Source organism: Trachypithecus francoisi, unplaced genomic scaffold, assembly GCF_009764315.1.
Source record: "Trachypithecus francoisi isolate TF-2019V2 unplaced genomic scaffold, Tfra_2.0 Lachesis_group10, whole genome shotgun sequence".
In the NCBI taxonomy this organism is placed as follows: Eukaryota; Metazoa; Chordata; class Mammalia; order Primates; family Cercopithecidae; genus Trachypithecus; species Trachypithecus francoisi.
The window spans coordinates 2206160-2221682 of NW_022681455.1; the positions used below are offsets into that span (position 1 = coordinate 2206160).

At 42.2% G+C, this 15523-nt stretch overlaps 1 long non-coding RNA gene across 4 annotated transcripts in view; it reads left to right on the forward strand.

The window, feature by feature from the left end:
- LOC117086611 overlaps positions 1–15523 on the forward strand; it is a 180543-nt gene that overhangs the window by 153094 nt on the left and 11926 nt on the right. For 2 of the 4 annotated variants that reach the window (XR_004438476.1, XR_004438478.1), the window contains one exon: positions 7300–8114. The exons of the other annotated variants lie outside the window; for them this stretch is intronic. This is a non-coding gene — a long non-coding RNA (uncharacterized LOC117086611). Of the gene's footprint in view, positions 1–7299; positions 8115–15523 lie in introns of those variants that run through there. 4 annotated transcript variants of the gene reach the window in all.

Consider the following 15523-nt stretch of genomic DNA (forward strand, 5'->3'; position numbering starts at 1 on the left):
GCTTCACGTCCCAGCCAACATTTTGTCAAACTTCAGAGTTTCTGACATCCTAATGTAATGGTATCTTATTATGATTTTAGTTTGCATGTCTTGGATTACTAATAAATTTGGGCATCTAAAAATAAGTTTATTGGCCATTTGAATTTCCTTTTGTATGAAATGCCTGTTTGAATTGGTTGCCATTTTTCTATTGAGTTGTCATACTCTTATTCATTATTAGTAAGATCCCTTGTATTAGTCCGTTTTCACACTGCTGATAAAGACATACCTGAGACTGGCCAGTTTACAAGCGAAGGAGGTTTAATGGAGAACTCACAGTTCCACATGGCTGGGGAAGCCTCATAATCGTGGCAGAAGGTGAAAGGCACGTCTCACATGGTGGCAGACAAGAGAAGAGGGCTCGTGCAGGAAAACGCCCCTTTATAATAACCATCAGATCTCGCGAGACTTCCTACCACAAGAACAGCAGGGAAAGACCCGGCCCCATGATTCAATTGCCTTTCGCTGAGTGCCTCCCACACACGTGGGAATTCAAGATGAGATTTGGGTGGAACACAGCCAAACAATATCATCCCCGTACATATCATCGATATGTAACTTTGTGGGTTGTATGTGTTACAAGTATCTTCTTTCACTCTTTGCCTTGTTTTCTCATTTTCTCCAGCATGTTTTTGGTGAAAGTATGTTTTTAATTTTAGGATTGCCAAATACCTTACAAGCAGAAATCACAAGAATTTCTGCTTGTAAGAGTCTGTTGGGGGAGGCGCTCTCAGGGTTTGTTTGTCTGAAAAGGTTATTATTTATTCTTCATTCTCGAAAAAATAATTTGACTAGGTATGGAGTTCCAGGATGACAGTAACTGAAAAAGTGTCAGCAAACTGAAAAAAGAATTCTACTCTCTTTCGGCTTTGATTATTGTTGATAAGAAATCAACCTTTAAGGCAATTCCTTCTCTTTGAAGGTTGTTGTCTTTTCTCTCTGGCTTGCATTGAAAACCTGCTTGTCTTTGATGCTCTTTGGTTGTTGTTGTTTTTAATAATGCATCTACCTTTGGATTTATTTTATTTAACCCACAGGGACTTTACTGGGCTTCCTGGCTCTGACGGTTTGAGCCTTTCAACAAATCTGGAAATCTCTCGATCATTATTGTATTGAATATCACCTCTTCTTCATTCTCTTTCGTATCTTCTACTGAACTCTAAACATATATTACATCTTCTTATTCTCTCTTCCATTTCTTTGTTTCTCTGAGCTGCATTTTGAATGATTTCTTCATGCCTATTTTCTAACTTAGTAATTCTTTCTTTGATTGTGCTTAATCTGCTGTTTAACATGTCTGATAAACTTTTAAATCTGAATATTATAATTTTCATTTCTAGAAGTTCTACTTTACAAATTTGGTTCTCCTTACAAATGTGCTCATTTATTTTCAAAACTCTAAAGGAATGAAATATTTATTAAAACATTAAAATACTTGGCCAGGCATAGTGGCTCACATCCGTAATCCCAGAACTTTGGAAGGCCACAGTGGGAGGCCAGCTTGAGGTCAGGAGTTTGAGATAAGCCTGGGTAATGTAGTGAGACCCCCATCTCTACAGTATATATATAAGCCAGGGATGGTGGTGTGCACCTGTAGTCCCAGTCTCGGGAGACTGAGGTGGGAGGATTGCTAGAGCCTGGGAGCTTGAGACTGCAGTGAGCTGGAAGTGTGCCTTTGCATTCCAGCGTGGGTGACGGCGATACCCTGTCTTTAAAAAGAATTAAAATACTTATTTTATATTCTATTTGATAAGTTCCATATTGAAAATCTTGGCCTCTCTGACATCTAATCTAATCTAATCTATCTATCTATCTATCTATCTATCTATCTATCTGTCATCTACTCTCTGACACAGAGATGCGCCACCTATATTCCCTGTCAAAGAAAGAGTTGATGCCCAGATGCCTATGCCCAGCTATGAGGAGAAATGAGCTCAGCAGGCAGCCTCCATCTGCAGGGAGCTGCCTTGCCTACAGCCATGCCCTATCCAAAATAGCCTGCATCTGGGGACAGAATGAGGGTATCAAGACCTGGCCATTTGGGTCTGGCGTGGGACACCTCTCATGGATGATATTTTCACCCACTGGGTTGAACGAGGGTTTGTTAGAGCTATACTACAGTTCAACTTCTCCTTCTCCTCCTTGCTTTCACAGTTGCTGACCCTAAGAAGCACTGTATTCCAAGGTCTGGCCCTGTAGCTGCTTCCAAAGCACCCAATCTGCATGTTCTACTGCTGCTTGCTTATGTTCCTTGCTCTTGTTCCTGGTTTCCTTCTGTATTTCTGTTTCTTGAGACTTTATGTGTTGAAATTCTTTGAGATTGAGTTGAGGTTGGGTTCCTTTTGAGAGTACAGATGGTCCCTTACTCAGGATGGTTTGACTGAACAATTTTTTGACTTTACTATGGTGCAAAAGTGATATGCGTTCATGGAAAACTGCATGATCGTCTTTTGAGATGCTAGGCAGTCAGCCAGGAGATCATGATTGGAAGGGCAAACAACTGATAAGTGACAGTGAGCTGTCTTGTCTGTTGCCCAGCTGCAGGCTAATGTAAATTCTGAGCACACCGAAGGTGACTAAGCCAAGCTCTGATGTTTGGTAGGCTAGTCACATTAAATGCATTTTAGACCTATGATATTTTCAACTTACAATGAGTTTATCAGGAGGTAACCTCATGGTAAGTCGAGGAGCACTTGTATATGAGATTTCTTCTAGAAGTCGCCTGGGGCATGACCAGCTTGAGATCAATTTAAGTTGTCTGTTTTTTCAAAACACAGACATAGTGTGTATTGGCTGAAAACCCATATGAGTGGGGATTGTAGTTAAGACTTCTCAAGATAGGCATGTTCTTTCTTTTCCCCTTCTTTGCTGGTCTGTTTCCTACTTACCCTTATACTAAGGCTATCGACATTCTAGACTCACTTGGTGGGGCAGTCTCTCCACCTTGGGTGGGCTTAATTTTCCATTTCTCATGCCCCTGTAACTCTCAAATGGAAATGAAAGGTCGTCAGAGTTCAGTACTTAGTTTTGGGTGGAGGCTGTTTTGGATCTTCCTTACTTTCCATAGTTCCCAGGCTCAGTGTCTTACTTTGAAACTGGAAACTCCTGTTTCCAAGTTTCAGAGTAAGATAGACGCCTCACTTTATTGCCAGCATGTTGATGCACTAAAATGTTATTTTCTTTTGTTTCATATTTATCCAATTTCTTTTATTTTCCTTTTCTGAAATTGGGGCTGGGTCATTTAGGGTTTCTAGTCTACCATACTTGGAAATAAATGTCTGGAGTCATGTTTAAGTGGACTTTACCTAAAAGGGCCACCTGGAGAGCCAGAAACCCCACCAGGGAGAGACTTTGTGTTGATTGGACCATCAGAAACAGAGTTAATAGAGAGTTGTAAGTGGCTGAACACGGGAAGCAGGGAGCTGTTTTTGAGAGATCCACAGTTATGCAGAACGTCTCTTAAATGTACTCTAAGAAAAATAGTCAGTTTTGAGGGTCCCCAAGACAAGAGAGCACTATTAGAAGGTGGAGGCACTATCTGCCAAATCAGACCTTCCCTGGCCTTGGTTTTCTCCCAGAAGGAGCCAGAGGCGGATTTCTGAGGAGGGGGAAGCACAGAAGCATGAAGCTTAGAAACAGAGACAAGAGACCCCTGCCCACTCCAAGGCCTCCAAGGCAAAGCTGAGAGTGGGGAGAAGCTTTAAGTAAAGTTCAGAATTTTGATTAAGATAGAGGAACAAGCACACCAATGGCTAAAAGAAGACCACTCTTGTATATTCTTAGAACTACGGTTGTACCCAATCTCCCTTCTAGATGAGGGCAGGAACAGACTCCACAGGACAGGTTGAAATGAAGAGGTGCAGAGAATAAAGGCATTTCCTGGTAGAACCTTGTGAATCCTCTCTTTTAACATAGAAACTGCCTAGGATTCATTCTAGAATACCAACTAGTTGGAGAGATAAGAGTAGGTAAGGAAAAATGGGGTTTCAATATGCTTTTTTGCTTGTTTGTTTCTGAGACAGGATCTTGCTCTATCGCCCAGGCTGGAGTGCAGTGGTGCGATCACAACTTACTGCAACCTTGGCCTCCCGGGCTCAAGCAATCCTCCTACCTCAGCCTCCCAGGTAGCTGGGATTACAGGCACACTCCATCAGGCCCAGCTAATTTTGTATTTCTAGTAGAGATGGGGTTTCACCATGTTGGCCAGGCTGTTCTCAAACTCCACCCACTTTGGCCTCCCAAAGTGCTGAGATTACAGGAGTGAGCCACCGCGCTTGGCCATTTTTTGTTTGTTTGTAGAGATGGAGTTTCACCATGTTCCCCAGGCTGGTCTTGAACTCCTGGGCTCAAGCAATCTGCCCACCTGGGCCTTCCAAAGTGTTGGGATTACAGGCGTGAGCTACTGTGCCCGGCTACTCTTTGTTTCAAGTAAGGGGGATTTGAGTACGTTTCTCTGTGGTTGAGAATGAGCCTGTATAGAAGCAGACAGTGAAGGAAAAAGAGAGGGAGGTAGTCATGAGAGGGAAAGCCCCTTGGATGCAGAAGGGTGTGCTCCAGAGTGGAGGTGAAGTAACCTCGATGGGGGCGGGGAGGGCACCTGTTTCGTTTTAATAGGGAGGGAGAAGAAAAGGTGAATGTACTTACAGGTTAAATCTGTATATTTTGTGGGAGAAATTTGAGGGATTACTGATCTGATGACTTCTTTTCTCTTTGAATTGGGGCAGGGTTATTTTTTGAGGGTAAAGGGCCAAGTGATGGGGTGATGAGTTTTAGGCAAATCAAGGCCACTTGAAAGAGCTTCTCTGGTGGATGGGGGGACTTGTGGCCCATCCAAGGCTGAAAATCAAGACTTCATAGTGGAACTCATCGGATACAAAGCAGACGGGCACAGCTGAGGGTCCTTGTGCAGAACAAACTCAACCTTTCTGGTGTCCAGAGTTCTTAGTCTTTAACATGAAATTTCTTTCTCCCCCTTCCCTCTCTTCCTACACAATTTCCCAATTTTGAGACTCCTTGATGTAGGCTGTAATCTGATCAGTTAGAGTGTCATTTTTCTCAATTAAGTCCCTGTCCTGTGACCTGATTGAACAAACACCTCTGTCTTCAACTCTAGGACGTATATATAATATCTCTCTTGGGACAGGTTATTTCTGAGCATGACAAAACGGTGCCAGTATGTCTTTATTCCTGCAGGTATCGTCTTCAAAAAATTAGTAATCTTAAAATCCAGAGAATTTCGCCAGAAGCTTCCATCTGCCGACTGCTGGTGCAAGGAAATAAAGACTCAGATGCTTGATGGGGGTGCCACTGCAGCGGTCATCCAACCTCAGCAGTGTTGGAACCCCAAGGGCTGTGGGTGGCCTTCTGGACCCTGCTCTTAGAGTTTCTTATTCAGTTGGTCTGGGTCAGGGTCAGAGACTTTGAATTTCTTCTAAGTTCCCAGGTGGTGCTGCCAGTCTGGAAACCATACTTAGAGAACCACTGTGCTGAAATTATACGACAGGCGGTAGCAAAGCTTCATAATGGTCATAGCCGAGTGGTCCTCATCTGTAATCTGAATAATGCACTCAAAGTCAAGTTTAAAAGGAAATGTATCCTAAAGAGATCCTCTTGCTGGGTTCCTCAATTTTGTTGAGCAATGTTCTGCTTACTGTTTTCCATGTTGCACTGTTTAATCAGGTCTACATGTAAAGAGGAAGGTGGAAGAGATAGGCAGCTCTGGGCCCCAAAGGCATAAAGGATACCACTGGAGTTGTGCTGTCCCAGCTTCCTACACACAAAGGCAGATGAAGAATGGCTATTGGGTTTTTGCTGGCATCTTTGTGTCAATATTATGGATCTTTTTTTTTTTTTGAGATGGAGTCTTGCTCTGTCTCCCAGGCTGGAGTGCAGTGGTGCGATCTTGGCTCACTGCAACCTCCGCATCCTGGGTTCAAGCGATTCTCCTGCCTCAGCCTCCCAAGAAGCTGGGATTACAGGCGTACACCACCACACCCGGCTAATTTTTGCATTTTTAGTAGAGACAGAGTTTCACCATGTTGGCCAGGCTGGTCTCGAACTCAAGTGAATTGCCCCCCTCGGCCTCCCAAGGTGCTGAGATTACAGGTGTGAGCCACTGTGTCCCGCCAATATTATGGATCTTAATGGCTGATGAGAAAGAAATGTTACAATGTTTCAGTGACCCAAATCAACCCAAGGCTTTAGACTTAAATACACCAGACCAGGTCTTACTTAGAATAAGAGGTGAAAAAGGAATTGTACTGAACATTCCATAAAGATAGACATGATAAATACTCACCATTTGGATATTGACAAGATGATTAAGGTCATAAAAGGTCAAAACCCATCATATTTTCCAAAGCCAATGATGGGGAGAACTTCTAAAGTAGTGGATCAGGTACAATTCCAATAAGGGACCAGGGTAAGTGACTTGGCAACAATTTCCTTGGGAAGCTGCCAAAATCTTATCTTCAGTCTCAAAACTCCTATCTGCAGTCATAGCTAGTCTAAGAAGGTAAGTTTTCCTAAGGCTTTCTTAGCTAAATGAGTCAAGTTTGTATGCTAGAAAGAAAATAGAATACAAATGAAAATAATAATGGAGAAGCAAACTTAAATCCACGGAATTAAGTCTCTAGTGAACCAGTTTGGGTATAAGTGTAGTGACCTGGTTTGTACTCATTATGATAATTTTGTTTCCTTTTTACATGCTGAAAGCATCACTAAGACTTATGCCCTTTAAATGTTTGGAAGAATGTGATTAATTTGTTTTTTATATTATTTAATGCTTAAATGTTTAGAGGGGTCAGATTTGTTAAATGCATAGTTTTGTTTAATACTTAATAATTTAGCTTTTTATTTAATATTACGTTTACAGAAGCAGTGTATATTTAGGGAAGTGTTAAATGTTTTAAAAATGATCAGCAGACAATAAAGAAGTACAAATCATGGTGAGCATGTTTCTCTCCAGACATGAAAACCAGATATGGAAGAATTTGCAGCCTCATACAGATTGGCCCGTTGAGGAGTCCACTCATCTCTCTTTTAGAAAAAAGAAGATCACATTTATGGAATAAAGAATATACTGTGCTCTCTACTTACCAAGAGATTTCTTTCTCTATTGACAATGTTTGGTTGACGTGATTACTGTGCAGGTTCTGACGGTCGATTCTTTCCACCTAACTCACTGCTGAAGCTATAATGATTTCCATTTTGCAAAAAGAGGATGATTACTTATTATCTGTGACCATTTCTCAATTCCAGAACGATTGAACTGCATAGTCCCTGCGATCTTATAAAGGCATTTAGCCTGGAAGACGCTCTGCAGCCATGTGCCAAGAACAGTGGCTATACGGACGATGTTTCGTTAACCCCAAAGCAGCAACCTGAACCTCTTGCTGCACAATATCTGCTCCCTTCAGAATTGGCTCGACTTGAGTCACAGGACGAAGCTTACCAAAAGGAATTTCCATGTCCAAGGAAGGAAGAGAGATCACTGAGAGGTTATAGTATGAAAAGTGAATAGAAAAACCCTATTCTAAACATTTTATTAATTGTCAATAATTATTTTAAAACATTTAATATAATCTCCTACCTGGTCCACTGGCATCAAGCTGCCGAATTTACATGGTCACTCTGGGAAGCCAGCTGGCAGGCAAGCATGGAAAGTGCTGGCTCCTAGCGTATTGAGAAGACCAACAGATAGATGGTAATTTTCTTCTTTGTTTTTTCTTTTTTTCTCTCCCTCTTTTTCTTCCCTCTTGCCTTTCCCTCCCATTGCCTACTTTTTTTTTTTTTTTTTTTGGCTATTGAAGATTTATTGCCTTTCAGTACTTACAGATGATGTTTTCATAGGCTCTAATGAGGTCCCAGCAGTTTTTAACAATAACAGGACATTACTGTTCCTAAGATATATTATGTGTTTTCCCTCATCTTTCTCCCTTGAATGAAATGCTTAGAAGTAGGCTAACCCCCAATTCCCTTCCCTTTACTATGATAAATGGCTCCATTACTTAATAGAGCTAAATACTTTGCTGTGACTTTTATACTGCTCATTTGAATAAAATCTTAAGAAAAGCTTTTCTTTGTGTTTTTCAGGTACTTTCTAGGAGAGTACCTGAGCACGCGCATGCAAACACCTGTGTATTATCAGCCTTGAGAATCCTCTTTTTTTCTCTCTCTCTGAGACAGGGTCTGGCTCTGTTGCCCAGGTTGAGTGTAGTTGTGCAATCACGGCTCGTTGCAGCCCTGAACTGGGCTCAAGAGATCCTTCCACCTTAGCCTTCCAAGTAGCTGGGACTACAGGTGTGTGCCACCACACTTGGCTACTTTTTGTTTTTGGTAGAGATAGAGGTCTTACTTTGTTGCCCAGGCTGGTCTCGAATTCCTGGGCTCAAGTGATCCTCCTGTCTCACCCTCCCTAAGTGCTGGGATTACAGGTGAAAGCCGCTGCACCAGGAACTCTTTCTAATGCCATCCTTGCTAGTCGTGCATATTGCTGGCAAGTTTTGTAGCATTTCCTGATCCTCCTTGAGAGCTGTCCAGGGAGATTGCTCCCTATCTCTCCAGTTCCTGGATTCTGGGGCAGTTCATTTTGTCACCCATGGCTCCCACCCCATGTGACACGTCCACCTTTCACAGGAAGCCGCATCCTCCTCTGAGTTGCCTGCAAAGGCTGGACATCCTCCAGTCGCCTCAATGCGACCCGTGACCATGGAGGTATTTTTTAAAAGGAAAAACCACGGCCATGAACAAGGCCCTCAGCACCACATGACTTGACTAGGGGGGTCCTGACACTTGTTCTTCTGTGGTGACAGGTTGGCAGCCCACTCCACAGGTATTTTTTGTTGTTCTTAAAGGTAAGACAGATTAAATGTAAGTAACAAGCAACAAAGAAAGGGACCAAGCTGCATCCCATGATGTAACACACAGGGATTTCACTAAAATCAGGCTTTTTCCTTTGAGGAATTACAAGCTGTAGGGAATGATTTTTAGCGAGAAGGGGCTTCGAGCAGGAAAACTCAGAAACATTCTGTATTACTGTGTTCTGTTTTGGTTCTGGGCTCGCTTTGGATGGGTGGCTTTCACTCTGCCCTGAAATTAACATGTTGTAAACAGACGGGTTGGGTCTCAGATCCAGCAAAGAAGCCAGCTTGAAAAATCATTCTGGGAAATGCCCTGAATCACTTGTTCCAGGAACAGAAAGCCACTGTGCCTTGAGAAACAGGCCGTGGGCAAAGTCCCTGAGACAAGCACCCTTGGATTTGCTGTCAGGTCGTCACTGTCCTCCCTTCATTCTAGGGCTTTCTGTCACTTCACTACTCACATTATTGGGGGCTTGACTTCTGCTAATAGGTTCTCTTAAAAGACTATCTGGAGACGGCTTTTTAAGAGCTTTCCCTTTCCGAATCCCTTTGGGATAGAAACCGCAGAGCTATTTAATAGTCTGCGATAACCCTTATTTTCCATCCTCTGTTTTCTGGGCAACTCTTCGCACACACAAGGTAATGACTGAAAATGAATTCCAGGCAGGAGCAGAAATCCTCCTGCACTGTGCATTGTCTGCCCCGCGCAGGCCTGCCTATGGGCTCTGCACACTGCTCGCTCTTTGTGCCACTTGAAAGTCCTGTCCCCTTGAGTCCCAACCAAGATACGGCTCATTCCCCCCTTGGGCAGGAGGGCAATGCTGATGAGGCTGTTTATAGCTCCGGGTCCTGCGCGCTCCATGGTATTTAGTTGTTGTTCCTCCACTTTTTCCAAACAAGCAGTCTGTCCAAAAAAAAAAAAAAAAAAAAGGATCAAATGGAAAACTTTATAAATACTCCAAATGGTGGAAACAGGAAATGGAATAAAAATGATGTAGCTATTCACAGAAAACATGCTGTCATGTTTTTTCTCTGTAAATACCATTCATTTTCAGAAAGAGACTGTGCCTAAAGAAGAATAAAAAAAAAAAAAAACTACACAGTGACTAGGCTGATTTGGAGACTGTTCAGAGAAGCTGCCTCGAGACGCTCGAGACGCTCTGGGGTGGGAGGGGCAGAACCGCATGGCCCGGAAACCTCTGAAAACTAGGTACGGGTTCCACTGCGGAAATGCAAAGTGATGCCTTGTTGGGTTCCCAGGTCCCAGTGTCCTGTGACTTATTGGACAGCTGAAATGCTTCATCCGTATCAATCATGTCAATGATATTAATTCCAATTCCAATTGCAATTCCAATGATCTAATCCTTAAACCACATTCAATTTCTTCTTGGTAACTTTGTTCATATGATAATAACAATGAACATTTATATAAGGCTTACTATGTGTCAGTGTGTCAGGCACTCTTTTTTTTTTTTTTTTTGAGACGGAGTCTCGCTCTGCCGCCCAGGCTGGAGTGCAGTGGCCGGGTCTCAGCTCACTGCAAGCTCCGCCTCCTGGGTTTACGCCATTCTCCTGCCTCAGCCTCCCAAGCAGCTGGGACTACAGGCGCCCGCCATGTCGCCCGGCTAGTTTTTTGTATTTTTAGTAGAGACGGGGTTTCACCATGTTAGCCAGGATGGTCTCGATCTCCTGACCTCGTGATCCGCCCGTCTCGGCCTCCCAAAGTGCTGGGATTACAGGCTTGAGCCACCGCGCCCGGCCTGTGTCAGGCACTCTTGTAAGTGTTTTACAACTGTGGACTCATTGACTGCTCACAATTCTATGTAGTAGGATATTATCATCCCCATTTTGTGGATGAGGAGATTGAGATATAAAGGAACAACTAAGTTTTCTGAGGCGACTTAAGTTGTAAATGATGGAGTTGAGCTTCAGCCTAAGTAATTGGGTTTCAGAACCCATATCCTTACTAGTATCTCTTTATTGTGAATTAAGAAAAGACTAGAAAAGCAAACACAAAGCACACTGTGGTTGTGAACAAATCAAACGTTTCTTTCTTTCCTTCTTTCTTCCTTCCTTCTTTCCTTCTTTTTTCCTCTCTTCTTTCCTTTCACCCTTCCTTCCTTCCTTCCTTCCTTTCTTCCTTCCTTCCTTCCTCTCTCCCTTCCTTCTGTTTCTTTCTTTCCTTCTTTCTTTTTCTTTCTCTTTTCTTTCCTTCCTTCCTTCCTTCCTTCTTTCCTGTCTTTCTTTCTTCCTTTCTCTCTTCCTTCCTTTTTATCTTCTTTCTTTCTTTCTTTTCTTTCGTTCTTTTTTTTTTTTTTTCTGAGACGGAGTCTTGCTCTGTCGCCCAGGCTGGAGTGCAGTGGCCGGACCTCAGCTCACTGCAAGCTCTGCCTCCTGGGTTCATGCCATTCTCCTGCCTCAGCCTCCCTAGTAGCTGGGACTACAGGTGCCCACCACCTCGCCCGGCTAATTTTTTGTATTTTTAGTAGAGATGGGGTTTCACCGTGTTAGCCAGGATGGTCTCGTTCATTTTTGAGACAGGATCTAGCTCTGTTGTCCAGGCTGGAGTGCAGCGGTGACATCATAGTTCACTGCAGCCTCCAACTCCTGGGCTCAAACAATCTTCCTGCCTCAGCCTCCTTAGCAGTTAGGAATACAGGTGTTTGCCACCATGCCCAGCTAATTTTAAATTTTATTTTTTGATTATGTGTGTGTGTGTGTGTATATATATATATAAATCTCTTTCTGTATATATATAGAAAGAGAGAGAGAAAGATGGTCTTGCTCTGTCACTCATGCTGGAGTGCAGTGGTGCAATCACAGCTCACTGCAACCTCAACTTCCCAGGCTCAAGTGCCTCAGCCTCCTGAGTAGCTGAGAATATAGGTGTGCACCACCACACCCAGCTAATTTTTATTTTTTGTAGAGACAGGGCCTCCCTGTGTTCCCAGGCTGCTCCTGAACTCCTGGCCTCAAGCGATCCTCTGGCCTCAGCCTCCCTCCCAAAGTGTTAAGATTACCGTGCCCGGCTCAAACATCTCTTATTGACACTGTTGGGCTACAACTTCAAAAGAAGACTGGAATATGATTATAAAGGGATTGCTCAACCTGAATCAAACAAAGGTATCCAATCTACATGTGTCTTTATAGGAGGAGATTTCATGAAGACAGAAGAGGAGAAGGCCAGGTGAAGACAGGCAGAGACTGGAGGATGCAGTCACAGGCCTGGGGACCCCGCAGCCATCAGAAGCTGGAAGAGGCAGGAGCAGATTCTCCCTTAAAGCCTCCAAAGGGAGCACAGTGCGGCCGGCATGTTGATGTCAGCCTAGCAGTGCTGGATTCAAACTTCCGGCCCCCAGAATGGGACTGTCTACCTTCTCTCTACTAACACTCCCTTCTTGCAGGGGCAGAGGAGCCAGAGGAGGAGGATTAAATGCTCTATCCCCTGTAATACAGCCATCTGAATGCAGCAGTTCTGACAATTTTGGGGCTGAGTGCCCCTTGTCACTTAAAAAAATGATCGAGGACCGCAAATAGTTTGTCACTATGTGGAGTGTACCTATAGACAATTACCATGTTAGAACCCCAAATCTGGCAGATTTAAAATATTTAATTCATATGCAAACATCTTTCATCAATTCACATAGACGTAAGCCTATTACATGTTGACATAAATGATGTTTTTATGAAAAATTGCTGTATTTTCAACACAGAAAACTCAGTAAAGTGGCATCGTTTTACTTTTTTTTTTTTTTAAACAAACCTCTATCATGTCTGGCATAATAGAAGACAGTTGGATTTTCATATATGCTTTGCATTCAATCTGTTGCAAAATGTTGTTTTGGTTGAAACGTGTAAGGAAAATCTGGCTTCACATAGATATGTAGTTGCAAAAGAGAAGTATTTAAATAGTCTTTTGGATAATTATAAATATTCTTTGAGTCTTCATAAATTTAAATAAATGATAATTTTTAAAAGTTAATTGCAACGTAGATTCTGAAACAATATAAAAAATTTTTGGTACTCTGTTACGTTAAAATTCATTGATGTATTTTATATTTTGAATGTACCTTTTATCTATAAATGATTTTTATTTACTTATTTTAAATTGTGGTGAAATAGACATAACAAAATTTACCATTTTGCAGGGCACAGTGGCTCGCACCTGTAATCCCTGTAATCCCTGTAATCACTTTGGGAGGCCGAGGCGGGCGGATCACTTGAGCTCAGGAGTTCCAGACCAGCCTGGCCAACATGGTGAAACCCCATCTCTACTAAAAAATACAATAATTAGCCGGGCGAGGTGGTGGGCGCCTGTAGTCCTAGCTACTCGGGAGGCTGAGGCAAGAGAATGGCTTGACCCCGGAAGGTGGAGGCTGCAGTGAGCTGAGATCGCGCCACTGCACTCCAGCCTGGACGACAGAGTGAGACTCCGTCTCAAAAAATAATAATAATAATTACCATTTTAACCATTGTAAGTGCACAGTTCAGCAGGGTTAAGTATTCTTATTGTTGTGTGACCATCATCACCATCCATCTTTAGAACTTTTCATCTTGTGAAACAAACTCTGTGTCCAGTAAACAATAGCTCCCATTTCCCACAGACCCCGACAGCCCCACTCATTTCCCTCCACAGACCCCGACAGCCCCACTCTCCTTTCTGTCTCTGAATTTGACTGCCAGTCGAATTCCACCTCAAATAAGTGGAATCACACAGGATCTGTCCTTTCGTGACTGGCTTATTTCACTTAGCATAGTGTCCACAAGGTTCATCCATGTAGCATGTGTCAGAATTTCCTTCCTTTTTAAGTCTGAATAATACTCCATTGTGTGTTTGTGTGTGTGTGTGTGTGTGTATTCCACATTTTCTTAATCCATTTATCTGTTGATAGACACTTGAATTGTTTCCACCTTTTGCTATTGTGAACAATGCTGCCATGAACATGGGTGCATATGAACCTGTTTGAGTCCCTCCTTTTGATTTCTTTTAGTATATTTCTAAGGGTGAAATTATTGGGTCATATGATAATTCTATTTTTAGTATTTTGAGGAACTACCGTATTGTATTCTATGATAGCTGCACCATTTTAGAATCCCATCAACAGTGAGCAAGGGTTCTAATTTCTCCACATCCTTTCCAACGTGTGTTATTTTCCATTTTTTAAAAAAAATAGTAATCATCCTAATGGGTGTAAAGTCTCATTTTGGTTTTGATTTGCATTTCGCTAATAATTAATGACACTGAGCACCTTTTCGTACATTTTTTGGCTGTTTGTAAAATCTTCTTTGGAGAAATGTCTATTTGAATCCTTTGTCCATTTTTTCATCAGGTTATTTCTGTTGTTGTGAGTTGTAGCAATTCTTTATATATTCTGCCTATTAATCCTTTATGAGATGTCTGATTTGCAAGTATTTTCTCTCATTCCAAGGATTGCCTTTTCACTCTGTTGATTGTGTCCTCTGATGCACAGAGCTGTTTAATTTTGATGTAGTCCAATTTGTCTATTTTTATTTTTTCGCCTGTACTTTGGGTGTCATATTCAGGAAATCCTTGCCAAGTCCAATGTCATGATGTTTTCCTCCTAAGTTTTCTTCTAAGAGTTTTATGGGAGGGTAGCACAGCTTAGATGGGTCCTCTCACATGACTGTGATCAAGGTGTCAGCTGGGCTTTGTTCTCATCTGGAGGCTCAGCTGAGGAAGAATCCACTTCCAAGCTCCCTTAGGTTGTTGGCAGAATTCACTTTCTAATTTCCGATGACTTGCATCTTCAAAGTCAACAAGGAGAACAAGAGAGGCTACTGGCAAGACAGAGTCTTTTATAACATAACATTGTAATGAGAGTGACCTTCCAACACCTTTGCCATATTCTGTTGGTTAGAAGCAAGTCACAGATTCCATTCACTCTCAAGGGGGGTGGCCTGGAACGTGAATACCAGGAGGTGGGGGTCATGGAGGTCACTGTAAAGTCTATTCATCCCATCTGATGCATGTTTTAAAAAGACCTCTCACTATAGTGTGTGGAGGTTCGACTGTAGGGTGGCAGTGACAAGGCTTAGTGACAAAAGGTAGGTGTGTCTGGAAATTAGGAAAGCATTAGGAGCTGCTTTTTCAACAAATACTCATAACATCTACTATATGAGAATCACTGGGTTAGGTATTAAGGATGCAGTGTGGAAGTAAGGTTTCTTATTTTTTTAACTGTAAAAAATTGTGATTGACACAGAATAATTATATATATTGATGTAGTACATGTGATATTTTGATACATGTACACAATGTGTAATGATCAAATCAGGGTAACTGGGATACCTGTCACCTCAAACATTTATTGTATCTTTATACTGGGGATATTCAAAATTCTCCATTCTAGCTATTTTGAAATATGCAATAACTATACTCACCCTACTATGCTATACTATGCTACTATCCTATAACTTATTCCTCTTATCTAACTGTAATTTTGTTCCCGGTAACCAACATCTCTCTAACTCTTCTACCCACTTCCCTTCTCAGCCTCTGGTAACCACTTTTCCACTCTCTACTTCTATGATATCAACTTTTAAACACCCAATGGAATATTATTCAGTCATAAAAAGAAGGAAACCCTGTCATTTGCAGCCAC